Raw genomic sequence first — 27249 nt, forward strand, 5'->3', positions numbered from 1 at the left:
TCCCTAAGCCTACACACTACTTAATCTAACTTAAACTAAGTTACACTACGAACAATAAAAACACACACACACACACACACACACACACACACACGCACGCACACACACACGCCCGAGGGAGGACTCGAACCTCCGACGGGGGGAGCCGCACGGATTCTAGGCTGGAGATAATAGTTTGTCACGGACAAGGAGAACACGGCAAGCGTCATCACTCGATTTCGCTGGAACTTCGCTCAATGTAAGAGGAGTCAAAATAAGCGAACACGTACTTCGGTTATCTGTAGATACTCGACAGTTGCTAAAAAAAAAAAGACGGTCAAAGTTTGTCAGGTACTTTGTGTGCTTTTTATCGCGTGATATCTTCACATGAAATGATGGCTCTTTGGTTGGTGTCGCAGCTTGTTAATTTTGCGCCCCGTATTCGAAACCCGATTATTGTTTTTATTTATTTTATTCGTATTTTTTCATGCATGTGCCAATGCCCGTAGACGGTTACTATACGAATGTTTATCAAGTTAGGGGATACAAGGGCTGCAACTGGACTTCAAAATAAGTGTTATACATTTGTGGTATAATATAGGTGTGTGTACAATCTTTTTATATTCTGTATGTCATTCCCGTATCAGTTCTGACATTAATCATTCCCTTTGATGATACCGATCGTAGAAACATTCGAAACACGGATATACCTAACAAACGAGCATCGCGCGATGGCAGGTTCGCCACTGTGGCATTTCTTCGTATGAATTTCACTGTGGAAAGAAACGGTAACATTGTTGACGATTGCCCGCGTTAGCAATAATTCCGCGGCAAACCATGCGCAACGGATCACTTTTCAGAAAACTGGCGCTTGCAGTTGATTGCGAACGAAGATACACTACAGGAATTACACCGAAAACAATTTCAGATAATTTTGTAATTTTTTTATTAATTGATTCATCTGACATACAATTCGAAGACGAATAAGGACAATGTTGTATCAATATGCACTGGAAAACATACGCACAGTTATCTGCAGACATGGATATATAAATGAAAAACAAAATTGAAAGTAATAATCGGGTTTCGAACACGGGGCGCAAAATTAAGAAGCCGCGACGCTAACCATTGTGTTACCATTCTGTCTGAAGATATCATGCTGTAAAAGACAATGTACCACGAAAATTTTGACCGTCGTTTTTTCAGAAACGATCGAGTATCTATGGATAATGGATAAACCGAGGTACGTGTTTGCTTATTTTGCCTCCTCTTCCACTGAGCTAAGTTTTCGGGAAATCGGGTTATGGCACTGGCCGGGTTCTCCTCGTAAGTATGGTTGGGTAATCCATATTTCTTTTAGTGAGATATACATCTCCTGTGTAATTTTAGTTATTTTAAACCCTGATCTACCTTTCTTTTTCTTGTTATATGACTTTTGGTGCTAGCTTGACGAGTGCGTGCCAGAGGATTGCCTGATGGCAGTACTTGGTAACGAAACTGGTAACCAATTGGCGAAATAAAAGTGCGACTATAGGCTAAAACAATTTTTTTTCGATTGTGTTGGTAGTTGCTCCAACAGACAGTATGTCACGAGTATGTAAGATATCAGCTACATGTGTTTAATATATGGCGATGTTCATCTTGGTTTCACTGCCAACCGGAGACAGTATGTAGGGAGTTCGCCGAATGTTGTAGTTGGTACAGTTCCGTGTAACGCTAACTGGGGAGTACCCGGCAAACGGTCATTTTTCCTGCAGCGTTTTACACCGTAGGATCACAAGAAAAGAAGGAAGAACCTGTACCAAGAACAACTAATGCTAGCGGGATGAAGATCTGCAACTGGTGTCGCAAAATTTTTCAAATAATTCTCACATTTTCAGAAACAATCTTAGGAAAAACCTGTTATTAAGACAGTGGTCACAGTTCTCCTCAAGATTTAAAAATTCATAGCGTTTAATAAGATGAAAGTTTAAAATAGAATTCCCTAAATTTAACAAATTAGAACAGAAGGTAATACGTAGTACAATCAGTGTTTTTGTGATGCTGGAATGTATAAATAATATACCAGAAACGTTCCTTGTTCTACCTGGGATAAACTGGCTGGAATTTCTAAACTCGATTTTCAGAACACTGTAGTCATTTCACACAAGATCAGTAGTAACCACATACACACACACATACATAACCTATGACGTTCATTTAGAAGCATAGAACAAGATGTTAAAATACTCCAGCATTTAAGGAAGGTAATAAAATTAATTTGGTGAAAAAACTGGAGACATAATTGCGTTTAATAAAAATATGGAGTTAAAAAAATCTAGATTAAAGCTCGAAAGGGACTCGGTGAATTTCTCCAAGTGTTAAGTCAGTGTTCTTGAATAAAAAAACTAAAATAATAGTGGTAGAAAAAATAGTATCCATGTATTATAGAGCGAGTAATGCCCTATATATTACTAAAATTGTGGGTTATACTGAGAAAGTAACATTAAGCTCTGTTGAAACTTTCTAACGTCACATTTGTGTATCTTTATTGGATTTACAGTCGACAAAACAAAACTGCACGGAAAATGGCAAAGCCCGCCCACATCGACAGTTCTTGGCGTGTGCAGCCACGTCACAATTTGTGACAACACTTTCGCCCCGTTAATGGCCATGTTAAGTTATAGCGACGACATCAGTGAATTTTACTATACACAACATTGGAAATTAATACCAATTAAAAATTATACAGGGAAGTATTGTATATTGACAGCGATCGCGAAATATGTGGTATTTAACCGGAGCGCTAGATGCGGTCCGAAGTTGGTGTTACGTGCCGCTGTGCTAGTACCTCACGATCAAAATGCCTGGTCGTTAACTCCTTCAACCAGAGTTCGGTTCCCCCAGCTGGCTATTTTTTCTTTACGTTCCCGTCGTGGTTGGTGCCAACGACCTTTCTGTAGTAACTTCTCTTGTCTTGATGAGTATAACACTCCGAAAATTTTAAACAGAATTCATGCAAAATATTTTTAGGGAATTCTTTTTATAGGAGTGAGAAAATATTTTGTTGAGGAGTAAGTCATTTTAGGTCAATCAGACTTCTCGCAATATTTTGTCTCTTACGAAGCTTATATTTCGTACGAATAGACATTCATTTCTTTGGCACGAATGAAACTGGAATAATATATTTTTTTTATCAAATTGCACAAGTAAATGGTGAGAGTCAAGCCCAACAGCAACCCTCTTGCCCTTTTATTTGGGCACAAATTCACTATCACTCTCGATTTTGAAAGGAATCAGGTACAAATGAAGTTGCCAAAAGTAAGTTTTGTCTGTATGCATTCAACGATTCGCAGAAGTAGCAGACAAAACGGGAAAGCAGATACAGCAGAAAAAAATCATTAAGATGAAATTGAGTAAGGAAGAGTAATGCTTAACGACGAGCTCATAAATTTTGGTCTCGAAGTAAATTTACAAATATGCTGCTAAAGAATAAGTTCAACTATTCAGCCTAATGAATCTGAATAAGACATTTAAAATCTGTCAGACAGTATTTATTAAAATCCGGTTGGATGTGAATAATAATCTGAAAGAGGTAAGCAGGTATGAAATTACACGAGCTTTCAGTTGAGAAGTCAATCGTAGAATATGGATTTCCGACGTAAAATATAGTCCGTTTCTCCGTAATTTGCAAGGAAAATGGAACTCAGTAGTCATAGAATGAAGGCTTTCACAAGCGGATGACATGGCTGCTGGTAAACCTTTCGGAATGTGAGGTCGTGGTCTAAGAAAGGTCCAAGAAACTCTTCTGTTCCTGACGTTTCGTCCAGAACTGGGCTGGACATCCTCAGAGGAGCTCGAGTCTTGCGGACTCAGCGGAGGAGCTCCTCTGAGGATGTCCAGCGCAGTCCTGGACGAAACTTCAGGAACAGAAGAGTTTCGTGGACCACGATCTGACATCCCGAAAGGTTTACCAGCAGGAATTCAATAATGCCGTCGTCTGCGGGTATGAAAGTACAGACGCCAGATGACGGAACGCAGTGCTCTTTGCCTTTCTGCAATTAGAATTTAATGGGAGAAAACTACTGTTCTGTTTTGACGTTTTTAATTTACCCGAAAGATACTATCATTACTGAAAACTTTATTGAACATAGGGGGACTGTAATGGAGAGTTCTCGGATGTGAGAAAGCTAGATTCTGAGTGGAGTGAGTGCTCAGCTTTGTTCCCACAGCGCACGAGCCGTAGAGCAGTGACAAGTCCATTACAGAGCTGGATTTTTTCGAGAATTCCTGATTTTAAAAGTTTTGAATTCCAAGTTTTTTGAATTATGTGCTTTTGTAGGGCGAGACTATCTGAAGTTGAGCAGCTTTTTCAACAATCGTATTCACATTATTTCTCAAGTCGACATCCCTTTTTCCCAGCGCATACTGATCGTACAGGGATGGATGTGGTATCGTTAGAAATGTTTTGTAACCGGCTTCTGCCGTTGCATACCGATTTTGCGCCGAAACTTCCTATTTGTGTAATTTTAACATAAGGTACTTTTAACTATCATAGGTAAAAGGCTTTGTACCTACATAACCAAAACTAACTTATTAATCCGTTCCTGTTCATATTATCCTACTGCAAATACCGTTTTGTTTTAGAGTACTTATTAACTAGATAATTTGTATACAGAATTTTCATAGGTAATGAACGTGACCACTGAGGTAGTCCATTATCTTTGCCTTTGTTACAAATCGACTTTTGTAAACGAATATCCTATCCGAAGCGACAAACATATATGTCATTGTCGCTTTGAATTGTCATTTACCTATTACTTCTACGGCCTAACTTGCTTACATCAGGTACGAACTGCAATTAAAATCTCAAAATACATTTAGAGGCTATTTTGGCCTCTGTGATATTCAGGTAAGAGGCGGACACTACGTTATAAGACATACATTTGGCATTTATTTACTTCTTTATATTTTGTGTTCGTATTTCTCATTAAACTTCTCTTCTACAACAGGTAAATGTAAATGTCACGGTCGAAAGTTAGAAATTACAAACAGTTGATAACTGTCAACTATTGCCATGACCGGTAATCTACATTTCTTTTTTTATTTTGTTTTGTGTTTGTATTAGCTCATTAGTTATTAACTTTTGTCAACAACAGGGTGGTAAATACTACTGTCATAAACAATAAATGACAAGTTTACAATGCTAAGGAAAAGAACATTTGAAGCTGTCAGTGAGAAGCGTCCCCCCAAAAGGACGGCAGCAGCTTACACCTGCTCAGAAAGGCGGCATTCCCACAACTACCCTTATCCCAGTGACTGCATTTCTTCAATATGCTGTCATTATTTAAAACTATAAAAGTACGAAAGTTTCGCAAAGGTATCCAGGTGCTCATATGATTATATTCTCCACAAAGTATTATTTCTTTCGCTGTAATGAATTGTCCTTCACACCGAGCAGTGTAACTATGACGCTAGGTCTCTAGCATAAGATGAATTTTCCTAATATGCGATACCAAGGGTATCCAAACATGCGACAATGTCGCATATTAGGACATGTCTCTCATATTAGAGTAGAATCTCGCCATCCTATTAGCCGGATTCACTCATGCTTTTACTAAGTGGTTTGATAATTTTGTGAACTTCGTGAAGCCATCTGATAATGATCCTGTTGTGCTAGTACTCGATGGGCATCACAGCACATTTGTGTTATAGACAAAGCAAGGAAAACCGTGCCCACATCATCTGCTTATCATACCATTCTACTCATAAAATACAGTCTTCTATGTGGAATTCATAGAACCGTTTAAAACGTGTTATCCCCAAGAAATAGAAACTTGGTGGACAAATAACCTCATTTTTGATTACGACGTTATTTGGAGCGTCCTGCTTGAGGGCAGTAACAACGAAAAATGCTGTAAACAGCCTCTGGAAAACGGGGCTCTTCCCATGCAGCAGGCATATACTTACAGACAATAACTTCACAGTTCACCATGAGTTTGACTTACATGATGCAAACAACGGAGAAAATATGAATCTTGGTGTCCGGACAGCTCCCAAAATCAGCGAGACGCATCAAGAGCCACCAGATCTAGTCAAGTCAGCACGTCCTGAAACTTTTGAGTAGCTAACATCGTCTCCATCCAACGAGCGTTTGAAACATTTCAAAGAGATGAAAAGCTATAGCGCAATAAAGGAGACAGAAGTGAAAGCTTTGTACATAAAAATAAATTAAAAAAAGAAAACAATCTTGTAGTCATTCATAGTCTGATACAAATTCGGCTGAGGATAATGCTCCAGATGTGCATACTGAAGGCAAAGACATTCAATGCACATTCTGCAGTTTTTGTTTCTCTGAAGACTGACGTAGAGTGCATGTAATGCTACCCTTGGCCTCCCGAAAAATTTCAACTTGTGAAAGAGCGTTTGTGTGTTCTGACTGCACTTCTTTTGCACAATAAACGCAAAAAATGTTAGAGAGGCAGTAAGGAAGAGAAGATTATTATTTTAGGGTTTACCTGTTCTTATATTGGTCGATGTTGTTTTCTCTGACTCTCATTAGGTCACCTCTTCTACTTCTATTCAAACTTGTTTGTTTGAGCTTTTCTCCAATTTAACGTGTATTAAGTATTAGGTAGCACGAATTCAGAAATAAAATATAAAGTACAATGATTTCACGTAGGTTTCCAATTAACATACATACAGTTGTCTGAAATGTAGTATGAAATAGAGTAATCTGTGTTTTTCACTACTGTCAGTAGTGTGTATGCAAATGGCCTTTGTTTTTTTTCAAGATATTGCTACATTGTGGTTATTTTGCATTCCACATTGTCACAGTTACATTTGGTATGCTAATATGCCACTATGCGAAACGTGTATTTTTGATCAAACAGATATATAATTTTTCTTTCAGTGATGATGATTGAAATAACCGAAACTAGTCAACAATAAATTAAATGCATACAACTGATGGCAAAAAATACTTTTCTTTAAATTTCCAGGAATTGCTGTTTAGTGTTTACATGAAATCCAGAGAAATTGTTGTTATTGTTACTAGTTGCCGATTGAGCTTAATTAAGTTCTGTATTCAAAACTTTAGCGCTGTAGCTTGTGATTGTTGTTACAATGTTATGTTTTAACTCTTGTAAAAATACATACAATTTTAAATATTTTCATTGAAATATAAATTTATTGCCTCTCTTATTTTTCTAAAGATTTTTAAAATTTCTGTATCATTAATTAAGCGTTTATGTAAAAGTGAATGAAAGTTGACAACTTGACGAACAGGAAATAATAGAAGTAAATTCCCCACGTGAAGGAAAACAAGCAACCAATGGCATACGTAGTTAACGTATGCCGTGTAGCTTTACACCACGATCTTTTCTTTTACAAACAACCTCTCTTTGATGCTTGTTGTACTGCCCTTGACAATGAATTTACAAAATACTTTAAATTAATAGCGTTTCTGAATAACTTAGAAAAACGAACAAATGCCCCAACAAAGACGCTAACTCTGTAATGTAGCGACAAGTGCTGAACTTGTTGTCTAGAAAAAACACCCGCCTATGTTTTGAGTACTCGCATAGTGTCGTTAATTATCTGTGATTGTAGTGAGAGCATCCTGAAAGACCTGGAAAACTTTTAATGTAAAAAAAAAAAAATTCGCTGTGGTCATTGAAAACTGTTCCCAGTCTTTTATTTTTCTACATTCCTGTGCATAAGGTTAATAAATGCCGTGTGGTCCACAGCATGATTTGATGCAATCCACTGCACAACGGAGACTATGCGTATCATTAACCGAGTAGAGTCTTACGTGTTCAACATAATAAAGTGTTTAATATTAGACTCATTTGCAAAGACAGTGAATACAAGGATATTGGCAAACAAGCCTAGAAATTCCAAGACTGAATTTTACGAAAGAAGACTGTAAATTAAAATTTTAATTGTAGAGATACCAAAAGACAGAGTGAGCATTTGAAGACTTTATGCTAAACATGGTTTAAATAATCATCATTTAGAGAGCGCTCGTATTCAGCATGCACGGTCTTATAAAATCCGGGCCCTCTCGCCTGAACGAATTTTAAGCTACCATGTCAGGGTAGCCCCGATGTGAGTCTAGATTCACGACCTCTGGGAGCCATATAACATGATTAAGAAAATAATTAATATGTAACTTGTTTACAAACAATTTCTGAAATTTATGTTGGAAATTTAGTAAAAACGTCATTATTTGTAATCTTTGGAGGAATATTCCACATTTGTTGAAAACTTTTCAGTAAAAGCCACCAGGATTCACATTTTTCGGTGCGTCATAAGTTGAAACTTACTGCAGTATAAAACTGTGCCGGACCGGGACTCGAACATTGGACTTTGCCTTTTGCGGCCAAATGGTCACCGACGATCCACCCTCACAGCTTTACTTAAGCCAGTATTGTGGAGAAATTGCTTAGCCACAGACACAGCCTGTTTCCAGAATGAATTTTCACTTCCCAAGGCGTGGCTAAGCCGTTTCTCAGCAATATCCATTCTTTCCAGGATGACCAGTCCGTCTAGATTAGCAATCCTGCAACCTATGTGTAGTAGGGAGGTAGGTAGGAAGCGAAGCTCAGAGTCGTCTATGGGTTGCTCGTTTCGTGATCACTTGCCCGTGAAAAACAAAGGTCCCACAGGTTCTAGTTCCGGTCCGATACAGTCTTAATCTTCCAGAAAGTTTTAAATTAACGCACAGCCAGCTGCAGAACGAAAACTATTTGAGTCATATAAATTACATAATTTTTTCCCGATATTACAATCTTCCTCTAGGCTCTTCGATTCCGTTCACGTAGTGGAACGTTATAAATCAATCTTCCTTTTCTCCAAAGACTTTCCTCCAGATGAGGGAAATTAATGAAAGAACTTGCAATTTTGTAATATCTGACTCTTCACAAACATCAGACTCCAACTTGGGCGTTGAACGAATTTGCCAGGCTTTCTAAAATAACTTTCCGAATTAACTAATACCGGGATAGACGTACTAATTTGTCATCGAATTTCAGCAAGAATCACATTTTCCCAATCAACTTAAAATCGATGAAGATCTACATACAGCGTTTATTTCTACCTCTGTTAAAATGTTTCGGCAATACTTATTTTCTAAATTTGCGCTTCCGTAAATATTTCTGTGTGGTTCAACGAGTAAGTTGCCAACAAAAAATCCTGTCGTATGATTCGCGTTTAACATGTCTTCCGCTTCACACAGACTCATCCCCCCCCCCATCCCGCTGTCTCTCTCTCTCTCTCTCTCTCTCTCTCTCTCTCTCTCTCTCACACACACACACACACACACACAAAGAACCTAAATCACTGCAGTTTGCATTAGCTGCTTCCATGGGACAGAATGAATACAATGTTCCCTGATTTTCGTCTTTTTTTTTCTTTGAAATATCGTAACAATTACCCCAAATCAACTTTTTTTTCAGTGCTTTCATCTACTAGTATTCGATTCCCGGCTGGGTCGGAGATTTTCTCCGCTTAGGGACTGGGTGTTGTGTTGTCTTCATCATCATATCATCCCTATCGACACGCAAGTCGCCGAAGTGGCGTCACCTAAAAAGACTTGCACCAGGCGAGCGGTCTACCCGACGGGAGGCCCTAGCCAAACGACATCTTATTTTAGTAAAAAGCTTTGTCAAAAATTATTTCCTTTTTAAATCATAAATCTAAAATGTTGTTGATAATTGTTCGTTTCTTTCGATGTACCCCAAAAGTTTCCGGTGGGCCGTTTGTCGGAAAAAACTAGCACTAAAACGGATATGAAAGTGTTTACGTAAATGTACTGCAAGCTTCAAACGTTTCTGTTCGGTCTTCGTGTATCGGAAGAAGAGGCGCATAAAAAAAATTTTGCCTCAATTCACAAAGAGCTGTAACATTACCTCACTTTTGCCCTCGGACGTGGTTCTTGGAGTCATATTTGTGAGTCAAAAGTGTAATCATATATGAAGATATGAAATATGAATTAAAATGGTAGCTTGCAACCAACTTAACAAAATGGTTCAAATGGCTCTGAGCACTATGCGACTTAACTTCTGAGGTCATCAGTCGCCTAGAACTTAGAACTAATTAAACCTAACTAACCTAAGGACATCACACACATCCATGCCCGATGTAGGATTCGAACCTGCGACCGTAGCGGTCGCTCGGCTCCAGAGTGTAGCGCCTAGAACCGCACGGCCACTCCGGCCGGCCAACTAACTTAACAAGCGAAAACTATATAGTTGATTATATAATCAACGGTCACATTAGTTATTTGATGATATTTCTTTCTGCTTTATTTGTAGCTATTAAAGAAAATGCAAACCGGCATAAAATAAAAGGGAAAAAGCATTTTCTAACGTTAATTCGGAAAAAAGATTCGATATTTATCTTATTGTTGGGTGGAAAGTATTGCTATTTTCATGAAAGCTTGAAAATCAGGGTATGGAATTCAGTGTTTTACACAGGTATGGAGTTTTCAGTTTTCCCTAATTAAATCACTATATCATTATTTGTATTATTTGATGCAGTTAATACTTTGTGTTGAATATTATATAAAGGATTCATTTCTTTCAATAGTATAATGTTTGCCAACGTAATTTAACAAGAGATTCGCTACATTATAACTGAAAGTGCTTTAGTACCTGTAAGAGAATGATTCAGGCTTGGATGCTCAAAGAAAGTAGTTTCGGCACAAAATTAAATTTATTTTTATCGTTTTTGAAAATTACATTTTACATTAGTTAGGTGTTCAAAAATCCAACTGTTGGGTAATATCTGCGAAAAGGTACGCCGAATTACTCTAATAAATTGAGTAAAAGCTTGATCTCTTGAAATAAATCTTTTCTGTTTATATGCTGCGTCGCTTCGAATAAAGCACTCGAGCTTTGGACGGCTATCTCCGCCACAGTCATCGGGTATAAAAACCACTGACTGCCGGGACTGGGTGTTCGATTATGTAGACGTTATTGCAGTGTCTGGAACCTTCCGGAGAGGCCCGAAGTGATGCATGTGCCGAAAAACGAGTTGGGCAACTTCTCACAGCTCCGGTCCGCCGTGGGACCATAGACGTCAGGTGGCGCAAAGCTGGAACCACGATAAATACGAGCCGTGCAGTGAACTTCCGACGTCACAAGTTGTCCGCCATACTTTGCGAAAAAGGAACCCACCAAAGGTATTAATTTTGTCTTGTGCTATCGAGAGCTTGCGTGAATTTAAAAGCGCAGTTAGGAATTATTAGACTCGTCTGAAATAGTTATTCGCACCTTGCCGAAGACAGCTGCTGGTACTCGCAGAAATGCAGTGTCACATGCTTTGAAGTACTCGCCGCGTCCTGTCTTTCTCGTGGGCCTCGGCACAAAGCGAGAAATATGCCTCCCCCCCCCCCCCCCCGCATAAAGCTTCCCCCCCCCCCCCCCCCCCCCCCGCAACAAGCTTGTGGCGTCACACTAGTTGCCTTGCCCGGTATATGTCGTGAACATTCGACTACGTCCGGGGCCAGGCGGGAAATCAGTAAGGGAATGAAAACACACAGACTAAAATCCTTAACTTTCTCACTTGTTATCGGGAGCTTCACTGTACTTAAACGTGCAGCTACGAAGTATTAAATATGTGTGAAATAGTAACTTGTTTCTCCTCCGCATTCCGCAAACTGCATCTACAACTCGTTGAGACTTGTAGTAGTGGCACGTTCTCTGACGTGTGCTACAGATACCCGCACAAGGAGTCGGTCCACTTCTGAAACTGCCATTCCCGCCTCCCTGCAAGCATTAAGCGTCCGTCTTTGCTTTCGCTCGATATCCACAGCCCGCATCCCAGGCCCCACTAATTGTGTACCTCTAATCTGCATTAAAATTGTTGCAGTTTCTTGCAATTTTGACCGTCTTCTTTATACCGGAATGCCTGTAAGGCAACACATGAGCCACACATGAATCTCTTCTTTTCAGATTATATTTAAAGTCCGTTTACTGGACAATATTTCACTATGTCCATGTTCTCTAGTTCCCGTTGTTTAATATGTCGCTTGGGCTCAATACGTGCAGCAGTTCGAATAGTTTGACCTGTATAGATGCTACCGCCTTCGTAGGGGACACCAGGCAGTTGAAGAGCTATGTCATCTTTAACGGGGCGTAAGATATTGCGAGGTTACAAGGGATACTGTAATAGTATAACTAATTTGCTGGATGTGGTAATGTTTACTGTGGAAGAACAGTTAGGGTGTAGCAAACACAAGTCAATATACACTCCTGGAAATTGAAATAAGAACACCGTGAATTCATTGTCCCAGGAAGGGGAAACTTTATTGACACATTCCTTGGCTCAGATACATCACATGATCACACTGACAGAACCACAGGCACATAGACACAGGCAACAGAGCATGCACAATGTCGGCACTAGTACAGTGTATATCCACCTTTCGCAGCAATGCAGGCTGCTATTCTCCCATGGAGACGATCGTAGAGATGCTGGATGTAGTCCTGTGGAACGGCTTGCCATGCCATTTCCACCTGGCGCCTCAGTTGGACCAGCGTTCGTGCTGGAAGTGCAGACCGCGTGAGACGACGCTTCATCCAGTCCCAAACATGCTCAATGGGGGACTGATCCGGAGATCTTGCTGGCCAGGGTAGTTGACTTACACCTTCTAGAGCACGTTGGTTGGCACGGGATACATGCGGACGTGCATTGTCCTGTTGGAACAGCAAGTTCCCTTGCCGGTCTAGGAATGGTAGAACGATGGGTTCGATGACGGTTTGGATGTACCGTGCACTATTCAGCGTCCCCTCGACGATCACCAGTGGTGTACGGCCAGTGTAGGAGATCGCTCCCCACACCATGATGCCGGGTGTTGGCCCTGTGTGCCTCGGTCGTATGCAGTCCTGATTGTGGCGCTCATCTGCACGGCGCCAAACACGCATACGACCATCATTGTCACCAAGGCAGAAGCGACTCTCATCGCTGAAGACGACACGTCTCCATTCGTCCCTCCATTCACGCCTGTCGCGACACCACTGGAGGCGGGCTGCACGATGTTGGGGCGTGAGCGGAAGACGGCCTAACGGTGTACGGGACCGTAGCCCAGCTTCATGGAGACGGTTGCGAATGGTCCTCGCCGATACCCCAGGAGCAACAGTGTCCTTAATTTGCTGGGAAGTGGCGGTGCGGTCCCCTACGGCACTGCGTAGGATCCTACGGTCTTGGCGTGCACCCGTGCGTCGCTGCGGTCCGGTCCCAGGTCGACGGGCACGTGCACCTTCCGCCGACCACTGGCGACAACATCGATGTACTGTGGAGACCTCACGCCCCACGTGTTGAGCAATTCGGCGGTACGTCCACCCGGCCTCCCGCATGCCCACTATACGCCCTCGCTCAAAGTCCGTCAACTGCACATACGGTTCACGTCCACGCTGTCGCGGCATGCTACCAGTGTTAAAGACTGCGATGGAGCTCCGTATGCCACGGAAAACTGGCTGACACTGACGGCGGCGGTGCACAAATGCTGCGCAGCTAGCGCCATTCGACGGCCAACAGCGCGGTTCCTGGTGTGTCCGCTGTGCCATGCGTGTGATCATTGCTTGTACAGCCCTCTCGCAGTGTCCGGAGCAAGTATGGTGGGTCTGACACACCGGTGTCAATGTGTTCTTTTTTCCATTTCCAGGAGTGTATTTATGGAGTCAGCTTCTTGATAAAGAGAGGAGGCAGCATATAACAGTTTCACATTGAATTACTTAGTTACATAATTGCCTATGTCTCAGTGCATAACTTGGTACATATGTTAGTAATGCAAGGTGTGCCGTCCTAAGCATTGGATTTGCTGGGTATCGGATCACTGAAATAGGAGTACTCCATAAACGTAAGAGCGCTTCAAAATAGTTCAAAACTCAAATTTAAAGCATAGTAGCAGGGATAATATTTTGGACATTAAAGAACATGTTTTATATAAAAATTAAGTTGTAAGGATGTTTGAGAACCTCTGCATAATAAGTTATTGTCTTTTATTGTGAAGGTACTGTTCAGTTTTCGATCTATGTAGAGCAAAATTAGTATTTCGTATGCCACACCTTTTAGGCAAAGACGTAATTAACCAAAAGAAGAGGAGTGAAACTGCCAAAACGTGGAGTCCCCATAAATATGTAAATAATCTGATGATTGTCTACAAAAAATATAAGGTATTTAGTTTTACGTATTTTAATATTGTAACATTGTAAATGCATGATGACCATGTTTAGAAATAATATATTTGACTAATGTAGTGTCACGTGACCGGACAGAGGATAGGGGACAAAGGTCGTGGTCCGTGGTCTTTTGATCGTGGTCCGTCGGTGCGGTAAGGCCGGTGCGGCTAAGAGCCGTCGACATGGTATCACGTGGCCATCAGTTTTTTGTGGGTGTGGGTTAGTAAAATCAAAACGTTTTCATTCTAAACTGTTGTCGGTGTAAATCATTTGTGAACGATCGTGATTTAGACAAATACTTGAATTCATTCACTGCTGTGCTTAGGCTGGCTATTTACTCAATATGGGGCGCGAATGCCTTTGTGCACAACCGAACCCCTTTTGCAGACGAGTCATGGTAAAAGGTTGTGTACAAGCCTGAGTGAAATTGCAATATCTACTATCTTGGAAGTGGGGCGAAACACTGGTCTCTGTCCATGTTTCTGTAGCACACGTCATAACTTGGTGCTCTTTGTCTCCCAAAAATGCAGTCGGCTTGCCCTCTTCCGCCGTTTCGCGAAACGTCCTTCGTCGGTGGCACCTGGAAGCGTTTACAGTGTCTGCTTGTTTTAACCGTTCTTTTCGAACACGCGTCTCAAATGCTGCAATTCAGATTGTAGGTGGTCGTCGTCAGAAATAATCTCTACTCTGTGTACCAGCGTTTTCATGGCCGCTTTCTGGGGTACAGGGCGGTAAAAACTCTGCGTGTTCAACTGTTGGTCAGTGTGCATTGGTTTCTTGTTCACCTAATGACCAAGCCGCCTCCTGGATTCTGCTCAGCTAAAGAACGGTGGTCTTACATTCTTCTCCATATCGATAATAAGTTTAATGTTTGGCCGGACACCGTTCATCTGATCGACGAATTGCTGCAGTGCATTTTCACTGTGAAGTCTTGTCAGGAAGATGTCAGCAACGTACCGTAAGATGCAAGACGGACACAACGTCGCAGAATTCAGAGCCTGCTCCTCAAAGTGCTGCGTGAAGAATTACGCGTCGGTCAGAGACTGGGGATCCTGCCATCCGTCATCTCGTAATATTCATTGCGGCACAAGAAGTATATTGTCGTTAGAGGATGGCGGAACAACTTGACGATCTCAAGTACAAAGTAGGGTTCGAGTGTGGCACAGGCCCCACGAAGCCATGGACCCAAGTTGTCAGCAAGGCAGTGTGCAAGCTGGTGGTGGCTCCATAATAGTGTGGTGCAATTGGAGCGAAACATGCTTCCCATTGAACATTTATGGAGCATAACATCGAGAGCCCCCCCCATGAACCATGGACCTTGCCGTTGGTGGGGAGGCTTGCGTGCCTCAGCGATACAGATAGCCGTACCGTAGGTGCAACCACAACGGAGGGGTATCTGTTGAGAGGCCAGACAAACGTGTGGTTCCTGAAGAGGGGCAGCAGCCTTTTCAGTAGTTGCAAGGGCAACAGTCTGGATGATTGACTGATCTGGCCTTGTAACAATAACCAAAACGGCCTTGCTGTGCTGGTACTGCGAACGGCTGAAAGCAAGGGGAAACTACAGCCGTAATTCTTCCCGAGGGCATGCAGCTTTACTGTATGATTACATGATGATGGCGTCCTCTTGGGTAAAATATTCCGGAGGTAAAATAGTCCCCCATTCGGATCTCCGGGCGGGGACTACTCAAGAGGATGTCGTTATCAGGAGAAAGAAAACTGGCATTCTACGGATCGGAGCGTGGAATGTCAGATCCCTTAATCGGGCAGGTAGGTTAGAAAATTTAAAAAGGGAAATGGATAGGTTAAAGTTAGATATAGTGGGAATTAGTGAAGTTCGGTGGCAGGAGGAACAAGACTTCTGGTCAGGTGACTACAGGGTTATAAACACAAAATCAAATAGGGGTAATGCAGGAGTAGGTTTAATAATGAATAGGAAAATAGGAATGCGGGTAAGCTACTACAAACAGCATAGTGAACGCATTATTGTGGCCAAGGTAGATACGAAGCCCACACCTACTACAGTAGTACAAGTTTATATGCCAACTAGCTCTGCAGATGACGAAGAAATTGAAGAAATGTATGATGAAATAAAAGAAATTATTCAGATTGTGAAGGGAGACGAAAATTTAATAGTCATGGGTGACTGGAATTCGAGTGTAGGAAAAGGGAGAGAAGGAAACATAGTAGGTGAATATGGATTGGGGGACAGAAATGAAAGAGGAAGCCGCCTGGTAGAATTTTGCACAGAGCACAACATAATCATAACTAACACTTGGTTTAAGAATCATGAAAGAAGGTTGTATACATGGAAGAACCCTGAAGATACTAAAAGGTATCAGATAGATTATATAATGGTAAGACAGAGATTTAGGAACCAGGTTTTAAATTGTAAGACATTTCCAGGGGCAGATATGGACTCTGACCACAATCTATTGGTTATGACCTGTAGATTAAAACTGAAGAAACTGCAAAAAGGTGGGAATTTAAGGAGATGGGACCTGGATAAACTAAAAGAACCAGAGGTTGTACAGAGATTCAGGGAGAGCATAAGGGAGCAATTGACAGGAACGGGGGAAATAAATACAGTAGAAGAAGAATGGGTAGCTTTGAGGGATGAAGTAGTGAAGGCAGCAGAGGATCAAGTAGGTATAAAGACGAGGGCTAGTAGAAATCCTTGGGTAACAGAAGAAATATTGAATTTAATTGATGAAAGGAGAAAATATAAAAATGCAGTAAGTGAAACAGGCAAAAAGGAATACAAACGTCTCAAAAATGAGATCGACAGGAAGGGCAAAATGGCTAAGCAGGAATGGCTAGAGGACAAATGTAAGGATGTAGAGGCCTATCTCACTAGGGGTAAGATAGATACCGCCTACAGGAAAATTAAAGAGACCTTTGGAGATAAGAGAACGACTTGTATGAATATCAAGAGTTCAGATGGAAACCCAGTTCTAAGCAAAGAAGGGAAAGCAGAAAGGTGGAAGGAATATATAGAGGGTCTATACAAGGGCGATGTACTTGAGGACAATATTATGGAAATGGAAAAGGATGTAGATGAAGATGAAATTGGAGATACGATACTGCGTGAAGAGTTTGACAGAGCACTGAAAGACCCGAGTCGAAACAAGGCCTCCGGAGTAGACAATATTCCATTGGAACTACTGACGGCCGTGGGAGAGCCAGTCCTGACAAAACTCTACCATCTGGTGAGCAAGATGTATGAAACAGGCGAAATACCCTCAGACTTCAAGAAGAATATAATAATTCCAATCCCAAAGAAAGCAGGTGTTGACAGATGTGAAAATTACCGAACTATCAGCTTAATAAGTCACAGCTGCAAAATACTAACACGAATTCTTTACAGACGAATGGAAAAACTAGTAGAAGCCAACCTCGGGGAAGATCAGTTTGGATTCCGTAGAAACACTGGAACACGTGAGGCAATACTGACCTTACGACTTATCTTAGAAGAAAGATTAAGGAAAGGCAAACCTACGTTTCTAGCATTTGTAGACTTAGAGAAAGCTTTTGACAATGTTGACTGGAATACTCTCTTTCAAATTCTAAAGGTGGCAGGGGTAAAATACAGGGAGCGAAAGGCTATTTACAATTTGTACAGAAACCAGATGGCAGTTATAAGAGTCGAGGGACATGAAAGGGAAGCAGTGGTTGGGAAGGGAGTAAGACAGGGTTGTAGCCTGTCCCCGATGTTGTTCAATCTGTATATTGAGCAAGCAGTAAAGGAAACAAAAGAAAAATTCGGAGTAGGTATTAAAATTCATGGAGAAGAAATAAAAACTTTGAGGTTCGCCGATGACATTGTAATTCTGTCAGAGACAGCAAAGGACTTGGAAGAGCAGTTGAATGGAATGGACAGTGTCTTGAAAGGAGGATATAAGATGAACATCAACAAAAGCAAAACAAGGATAATGGAATGTAGTCGAATTAAGTCGGGTGATGCTGAGGGAATTAGATTATGAAATGAGACGCTTAAAGTAGTAAAGGAGTTTTGCTATTTGGGGAGCAAAATAACTGATGATGGTCGAAGTAGAGAGGATATAAAATGTAGGCTGGCAATGGCAAGGAAAGCGTTTCTGAAGAAGAGAAATTTGTTAACATCCAGTATTGATTTAAGTGTCAGGAAGTCATTTCTGAAAGTATTCGTATGGAGTGTAGCCATGTATGGAAGTGAAACATGGACGATAAATAGTTTGGACAAGAAGAGAATAGAAGCTTTCGAAATGTGGTGCTACAGAAGAATGCTGAAGATTAGATGGGTAGATCACATAACTAATGAGGAAGTATTGAATAGGATTGGGGAGAAGAGAAGTTTGTGGCACAACTTGACCAGAAGAAGGGATCGGTTGGTAGGACATGTTCTGAGGCATCAAGGGATCACCAATTTAGTATTGGAGGGCAGCGTGGAGGGTAAAAATCGTAGGGGGAGACCAAGAGATGAATACACTAAGCAGATTCAGAAGGATGTAGGTTGCAGTAGGTATTGGGAGATGAAAAAGCTTGCACAGGATAGAGTAGCATGGAGAGCTGCATCAAACCAGTCTCAGGACTGAAGACCACAACAACAACAACAACAACATCGAGAGGTCAGTTCGTGCACAAAATCCTGTACCGGTAACACTTTCGGTGTTATGGACGGCTATAGAGGCAACAGAGTTCAATATTTCTGCATTGGACTTCAAATTACTTGTGGATTGCTTACCACAACCAGTTGGTGCACGAAGCTGGCCAAAGGAGGTCCGGCACGGCATTAGGTGGCATCCCATGGCTTTCGTCACCTCGGTGTATTATCATATTTCCACTGAAGAAAAAATTCCAGATGACAGAATGGACGTGTGCTAAATAACAGTGATGGAATATTAATATTTTGTTAGGGAAACTTGAATAACTCAGTTGAGCTAAGTTAAAATGGCGGCAAAAAAGACGTTAAAAGTAGCCCACGTTTCCTAAATAAAAACACCAGAAGTTTATCACTTGCCATATTAAAAAGATAAGTGGCTGTGCAATCGCTGCCCCCCTCCCCCCCCCCCCCCTCCACCTCTCCCTCACTTAACACGTGTCAGCTTGTTGCACCTCTATAATCTGCGGTTTGTACAGGCGTCGTATCGACAACGGTATTTCTATTTCACTAGTTGCTCGATGTACGTTGGCAGTAGTAGTAATTTTTTTGCAGTTCTGTGATGCGTTGAAAACAGTGCTTTCCACTTCTGAATGGTGTCAGTTACATACAAATAGTGGCAATGTTCCACTGCGGTGGTACGTGACTATTTCATGATACGCAGTTCAAATATCTCTGCACTGGCGATACCACACAGTATATGTGCTTTCAGGATAAAGTATTTAAGGATTAGATGCATACAAGAGATGACGCGACAAGTGTGTTCCAAATCAACTGAAGCATTAGTGTGTCAAAATTTTGTTGCAGTTTGTATTTAATGCCTAATATTTGTAATCTTTCAGGAACTGTACGCGCCATAGCCACAGGGCTAAACGCATACAGTATGTAGACTTGCTTTTGTGCACTTTCGTACTGTATCTTGTACAGCCCAATAAGGCCTCACTGAACTTCGATAATATGTAACATATATTTTGTATTTAACACCTGGCAAAGCGAACGTGACACAATGGCAGCAGCGTCCTGTTTACGCCCGAGAAGCGGATAAGTGAGATAGTAATAGAATATACTCAAGTACTCTTACAAGTGGAGTACTGTCACATGGTACACGTCTTTACGCGCCACTGAATTACATGCCAATTTAGAACAAGAACAGAGACTGTTTCTCGCGTAGCTGCTCACGATACTTCGCTAGCAGTGTCCGTAAAACTACCTTCCGCGGGACGTCGCTATTTTCCACAGCGGTAACTTTATCCGTCGTATGCTGTTTCAGACAGTTATGATAATGCCGAGTCTTTGTTCGGTTCTGTGTCGACCGATTTTTGTTGTATTTCGACTTTCCTTTTAAGTCAAAGTCTCTCTCCTCCAATAGTCCTCACACACCTTCTTGGCCTAATACTTGGCCTTTTTTAAGTCATCTAATGTACAAAAATAAAAGTATCACAGCTGCAAAATCCAACTGATCGCATGGTCTAGTAGTTAGCGTCTTTGGCTAGTAACACAGTCGTCCCAGGTTAGTTGCGCAAATATTATTGTGATGCGTAGCGGTATGAATAACGATGTAAATTCATAAAGCTTAAGTATTTTGTACGAGAGGGGGTTGTCGTTCTTAGTCTGCGTATACTTCGAATGTCTTCTCGTTTCTGTGTTGGTCTGTGAAACGTAGTCCTGCTTCCTCACATACAATCCTCACAGATCGATGTGTAATATTGGCCGCTACGTATAATTTTGATAAATTAGTGAACAGCGCTACTTCTTGGAACATAGAAGAACATGTTAGAAAACACCATGACGCTAAATTAGTCAGCCGTTGAGGAGAGGGAGCGATGAGAAAAGTAACAAAGTCAAACTTTAAGTGGGCAGCCATTTTTTACGGAGATTTTGTAGCTTTGGAGATGTCCAAGGTTAGCTGCATTACATGAAACCTTCAGTGGCTGCCTGTGTGTGTCAGATCTTTGCAAACACAACTCGTACCACTTTCACCGTGAGTTAGCAAAGACTCAAAATAATTTCCTTTATATGGATACAGGTAGCTTCATTTACCGAATAAACTCTTATGACCCATATGAAGAGATATGTTGCCACGGTGTTGCATTACGCACATTTGGATACGCCCCTGAAGATATGTAGGGCATAACTCCGGCCACCAAGAGACGGTCTGAAGCAGTGGTGTATAGACTTGATAGTACCGGGGCGGCGACGCCCTCACTGCGACTTCGTAAGGGCCGCAACAAAGGAAAAAAACAACATAATTAGTTCACATCATTTTTTGACTAACATTCACTTTATTTGACAACTGTAGTTAAAATAATGTATTCTCAAAAGAACTAAGTTCTCTCCTTTCTGGGAGGGAGTGAAAGTTGAGTAAAAAGATTACAGGACCGAACGGTGAGGGGCGGGCCGCCATCAGATCAATGTGGGCCGCATGCGGTCAGCGGTCTGTGCACCGCTGGTCTTAAGGGTTGTGGCAAGCTTTTTCCTGATCTCTTAGGCCGAAAGATTATCCGACGTGCTTGTGCGGCGGAGATGACGCTCTAATGGTAGCACGGGAGGGCAGACTCCAGTATAAGAGACATGTAGTCCAATAGAAAATCGGATTACCCCAGCGTTGCAATAAACGGTTCATTTGCGACGATAAAATCGGAACAATTCTGTGGTTGTTCTATGTGCCTCTGAGAATTGTTTCTGCATGTGTTTGTATTTTTTGTACATATAGTGTGCGTCTGGAATGTTACGAATAGCCCCTAGTGTATGCACACTGACAGTCAAATTTTTAGCAACGGTAGAGGATCTTAAACTCAATATTTTGATATGAGGAACCAATGTTAGGAAATAAATGAGCCGTGCGTGCGAGATCATATTTATAAACTACCTAACAAGTGCCTGCCGTATCGAATACATAATCGCTAATGATGTGTTCTCAGTGGCATTTGCCACTGTTTACAGTCTGTCAATGGGCGTCAAATATTAGGTATTACTCATTACATGAACATTCTGCCCTGCATTTAATGTGTGATGCAACAAGCCGAAAGATTATATAGAGGAAAGTTTCGGAACTGGAAGCCCAGTGATGGAAAAAAACTTTATCGTCGTGGATAGAGAAAATGTGTTCAAGTTACAGAGCGTTAGCCAGTGCTTTTGGCAAAGAATTTTAGGAGTTTCGGTTGGATCGTGTGGAAGAAGATTACTTAATACACACTCGTCAAATTCTCCGTGAAATGAACGCTTCGGAGAAAGCAGTAGAGAGAGTACTGGTGGCAAAACAATTTCACCTCCCATCATAGACGGAGCAATGCGACCAATGATTTTAAATCTATAGTTCATTTATGTCTGTGGATTATCCAGCGCACTACTGTAGAGCGAAACTTCCTACAGTTCGTATTGCTTACGGATTCTGCATCTGTCAGCTGTGTTATGTTTCCAACTGCGGCAGCAGCCATTTGCACTGAGGCGTAGTGCAGCAACTCGACGTGACGTGGACTCAACAAGTCATTGGAAGTCCCCTGCAGAAATACTGAGCCATGCTGCCTCTATAGCCGTCCATAATTGCGAAAGTGTTGTCGATACAAGATTTTGTGTACGAAATGACCTTTCGATTATATCCCCGACATGTTAAATGGGATTCATGTCGGGCAATCTGGGAGGCTAAATCATTCGCTCGAATTGTGCAGAGTGTTCTTCAAACTAACCGCGAACAATAGTGGCCTGATGACGTGGCGCACTGTCGTCCATAGACATAAAACGTCCACCCTTGTTTGGGAACATGAAGTCCACGAGTGGCTAAAAATGGCTCTGAGCACTATGGGACTTAACATCTGTGGTCATCAGTCCCCTAGAACTTAGAACTACTTAAATCTAACTAACCTAAGGACATCACACACATCCATGCCCGAGGCAGGATTCGAACCTGCGACCGTAGCAGTCACGCGGTTCCAGACTGAAGCGCCTAGAACCGCACGGCCACAAAGGCCGGCTACCACGAGTGGCTATAAACGGTCTCTAAGCGGCCGAACATAACCATTTCCAGTCAATGGTCGGTTCAGTTGAACCAGAGGATCCAGTCCACTCTATGTTAACAAAGCCCATATCATTATGGAGCCACCATCAGCTTTCACATTGCCTTATTGACAAGTTGGGTCCATAGCTTCGTGGGGTCTACGCCACACTATCAGCTCTTATCAACTCAAATAGGGGCTCGTCTGACCAGGCCACGGTTTTCCAGTTGTCTAATGTCCAACCGATATGGTCACGAGCCCAGGAGGGGCACTGCAGGCGATGTCGTGCTATTAGCAAAGGGACTCCTGTCGGTCCCCTGCTGCTATAGCCCATTAACGCCAAATTTCGCCACACTGTCCTGAAGGATGCATTCGTCATACGTCCCTCATTGATTTCTGCGGTTACTTCACGCAGTGTTGCTAGTGTGTTAGCACTGATAACTCTACGCAAACGCCGCTGTTCTCGGTCATTACGTGAAGACCCTCGGCTACTGCATTGTCCATGGTAGAGGTAATGCATGAAATTTGGTATTCTCGGTACACTCTTGACGCTGTGAATCTCGAAATATTGAATTCCCTAACGATTTCCGAAATGGAGTGCGTCATACATCTAGCTCCAACTACCATTCCGCGTTCAAAGTCTGTTAATTCCCGTCGTGCAGCGATAATCACGTAGGAAACAATTTTACATGACTCACCTGAGTACAAATGACAGTTCCGCCAATGCACTACCCTTTTATACCTTGTGTAAGTGATACTACTGCCACGTTTACATATGCATATCTCTAGCCCATGGCTTCTGTGTATTGTATGATAAAAATCCATACGAGACGCTTGTGCCACATGGTCGGCAACGATTTTCATTAAATCGTGAGCGGAGATGGATTTGTTGTAGGTAAACTAAAATTGGCTCTTATTTGCAGCCATTCCTTTTGGATGGTGCATGTTATCTGGTTTTCATTCGAGATTTACTTAAACAGTTGTTTGAGACTGTACCTCTAGTCAACAAGAATAGGTGGTTTTAATACGATGGAGCACCAGCTCACTTTGATATTACTTTTCTTGAGCACTGAAACAACATATACACCTGACTGTTGTATTGGAAGATGTTCTTACATATAGTAATTGTGGCTGCTGGATTTTGCTCCTACGGGTTTATCTATGGGGTTACATGAAGTAATTGTTGTATTAAACCCCAAGTAGAAATGGAAGAGAAACTTGGCGGAAAGGTCCTAATGCCGGTCTCATTTCACAACCGGGTTACTTGAGAGTGTACAACAATATTTTATGCTATGTTGTGATGCATACATTTGATACTGTTAGTTTTCACTTTCAGCAGTTGCTATGAGTTTAAGTTTCTGCTCTAAAGTGTAAGTTGTTAATGGCAATAAATAACTAAATAATATTTTCTAACCATTATTATGTATATCTCAGAATTCTATGTTTAGGGTCCTCCAGTATCTTCAAGATGGTATTAACAGACAAACCGATTTTTATTCTCCACAATCTTCACAACACATATAGCCTAAGTGTGTATCAGATATATGCAATCTAGGCGTGGAAGACACTGAATCAGTTCACGTAACTGCGATTGTGAATGAATCGACCCTCGTATCGTACAGGCTTTTGTTTGTTTTGGTTGGTGTATCTCAGTGTCGGTTAAACCGTCAGTGAGAGAGCACCTCGAGTTCCTGCTGCTAATAAGCCGAGTACACCGTTCGTTTGTTACATATTTTTACGAGCTTCAAACAGGAATTCCTTCAGTAATGGTCAGGAACTGTGATTGCTGTGTACAGATGCGAGCTGAGTTGGTGACCCTTCGCTCACAGCTCCAAGCTGTGTTAGCTTCCGTCACACAGCTTGAGGCTGCTGCTAAGGGGCATCACTGTGGGGGGTCGGACGCGGGGATGCGAGGGACGTCTAGCACGTCCCACGTCTCCAACGATCGGTCCACTGCTGTTGCTGCCCCGGGTACTGCCTGCACTGATGTTGAGTGGGAGACCATTCCAAAGTCTGGCAGGCAGCGAAAGACTTCCCGAGAGGCCGATCGTAGGGTCTCCCCGGTTTGTTTGACGAACAGGTTTCGGGCGTTAACTGTGGCTGACGAAGCCTCTGAGCCGGATGCAGTCGTCCATCCTGTTCTAGAGAAAGCTTCTCGGCCCGCAAGGTCTGGGCATTCACAGAGGCTGGGATTGGTAGTAGTTGGGAGCTCCAATGTTAGGCGCGTAATGGGGCCTCTTAGGAACATGGCTGCCAAGGAGGGGAAAGAAGCCAGTGTGCACACCGTATGCGTACCGGGGGAAGTCATTCCGGATGCGGAAAGGGTGCTTCCGGATGCCATGAAGATTACAGAGTGCAGCCAACTTCAGGTGGTGGCTTATGTCGTTACCAATGATGTGTGTCGCTTTGGATCGGAAGAGAATCTCTCTGGTTTCGGGCGGCTAGCGGAAATGGTAAAGACTGCCATTCTTGCGAGATTAAGTCAGAGCTCACTATCTGCAGCATCGTCGACAAAACCGACTGTGGTCCTTTGGTGCAGAGCCGAGTGGAGGGTCTGAATCAGAGGCTCTGGCGGTTCTGTGACCGTGTAGGCTGCAAATTTCTTGACTTGCGCCATCGGGTGGCGGTGGTCCGGGTTCCGCTTAATGGGTCAGGAGTTCACTGCACACAGGAAGCGGTTACACGGGTAGCGGGGGCTGTATGGAAGGGACTGGGCAGTTTTTTAGGTTAGAGGATCTCAGGAAACCATAGAAAGGGCGTCCGTCTAAAAGGGGGCAGGTAAAACACAGTAAGGTAATTGTAGAAACGATCGGTATTGTAGTTGTAAATTGTCGTTGTTGTGTTGGGAAAGAACCAGAGCTCCAAGCCCTAATAGAAAGCACTGAAGCTCAGATAGTTATAGGTACAGAATGCTGGCTAAAGCCGGTAATAAGTTCAGCTGAAATTTTTTCAAATTACCGAACAGTATCCAGAAAGGATAGATTAAATACAGTTGGTGATGGAGTATTTATTGCTATAAGTAGTAGTTTACCTTGTAGTGAAATTGAAGTTGATAGTTCTTGCGAATAGCTTGGGTAGCAGTTATACTTGACAATAGGACTAAACTATTAATTGGATCGTTTTACTGACACCCTGACTCAGAAGATATAGTTGCTGAACAGTTCAAAGAAAACTTTAGTCTCATTTCAAATAGGTACCCCACTCATACAATTACAGTCGGTGGTGAATTCAATCTACCCTCGATATGATGGAAAAATTTTAAGGGTAAAGCCGGCGGCAGGCATAAAACGTCATCCAAAATTGCACTGAATGCATTCTCAGTAAATTATTTTGGAGTTCATGAGGCCACTCGAAGCATAAATGGTTGCGAAAGCATACCTGACCTCTTAGTGACAAATAATGGTGGACAAATAGTGAGTATCGTGACGAATACAGGGATTAGCTACCACAAGGCAGTTGCTGCTAGGGTGAATACCGTAACACCCACAACCATCAAAAAGAAACGCAAAGTGTATATATTTCAAAACGCTCATAAAAATGCTCTTAACGCCTTTTTAAGTGACAGTCTTCACTCATTCAGATCTGATCTTATAAGCGCAGAAAAGCTGTAGAATCGTTTCAAGGAGATAGTATCGAAGGCAGTTGAAAGATATATACAACATACATTAATAATTGATGGTACTGATCCCCCATGGTACACAAAACATGTCAGATCGCTGATGCAGAAGCAACGAAAAATGCACGCCAAATTTAGAAGAACGCAAAATCGCCAAGATTGGCAAAGTTTTGCAGAAGTTCGATGCAATCCCGGCCAATATATGAACTGCGGGTTGCAGTAGAGTGGTCGTGGATCCTGGCCATGGATCATGGTAAATCGAGTGCTAGATGCTACATGATCTGTTGGTCTAATGCCGGGTATGACATAACCAGCGACAGGCGGTCATGCAAACCATCTGAAAATTGATTGGATTAATATGAAGCTGAATATGAGTCCATCGTCTAGCCTCGAGGAGCTTCAAAATGTTATGATGGTACCTGCTGGTAAGCAATCGTAGGTTGGATTTGTACGCGCTTTGATGAATTATTATACCTCTATCGTATTTACGAAAATCAACATACATATAAGTGTTATGTCGTGTAAATGAATTTTGCATACACGGTGGAGAACTGATTTGGGAATGGCTCTCATCACGCCATATCTTACGTGGCACTCGCTGCCTCCCGGCGTGTCGAACGTCGTTGATAAGTTAGGCTTTTGCAATTCTCCATGCTCGCCTCGTAAATGTATCATGCAAGGTTATCTACGCTCAGCAGATCCACATGTGACTGAAGGCAGAGCTCTGCCTGAGCCAGATACACTTTTTGGTTGATAGTGTTGAGGTCAGTCCGTTATCACGGCCTCACGTTATAACGGCCCCCCCGAGCGCCGCTGCACGCTAGTTCCCTGCTCGCCGCCGCGTCGAACAGACCTGTAAGT

General features: G+C 42.2%; 1 protein-coding gene across 2 annotated transcripts in view; it reads left to right on the forward strand.

Moving 5' to 3' along the window:
* The window catches only part of LOC124721223 (ATP-citrate synthase), a 173300-nt gene that overhangs the window by 23263 nt on the left and 122788 nt on the right, over positions 1 to 27249 (forward strand). The window contains exon 1 of one of the 2 annotated variants that reach the window (XM_047246078.1): positions 27147 to 27243. The exons of the other annotated variant lie outside the window; for it this stretch is intronic. The gene's annotated coding sequence lies outside the window, so the exon portion shown is untranslated. Of the gene's footprint in view, positions 1 to 27146; positions 27244 to 27249 lie in introns of those variants that run through there. 2 annotated transcript variants of the gene reach the window in all.

Source organism: Schistocerca piceifrons, chromosome X, assembly GCF_021461385.2.
Source record: "Schistocerca piceifrons isolate TAMUIC-IGC-003096 chromosome X, iqSchPice1.1, whole genome shotgun sequence".
NCBI classification, from domain to species: domain Eukaryota; kingdom Metazoa; phylum Arthropoda; class Insecta; order Orthoptera; family Acrididae; genus Schistocerca; species Schistocerca piceifrons.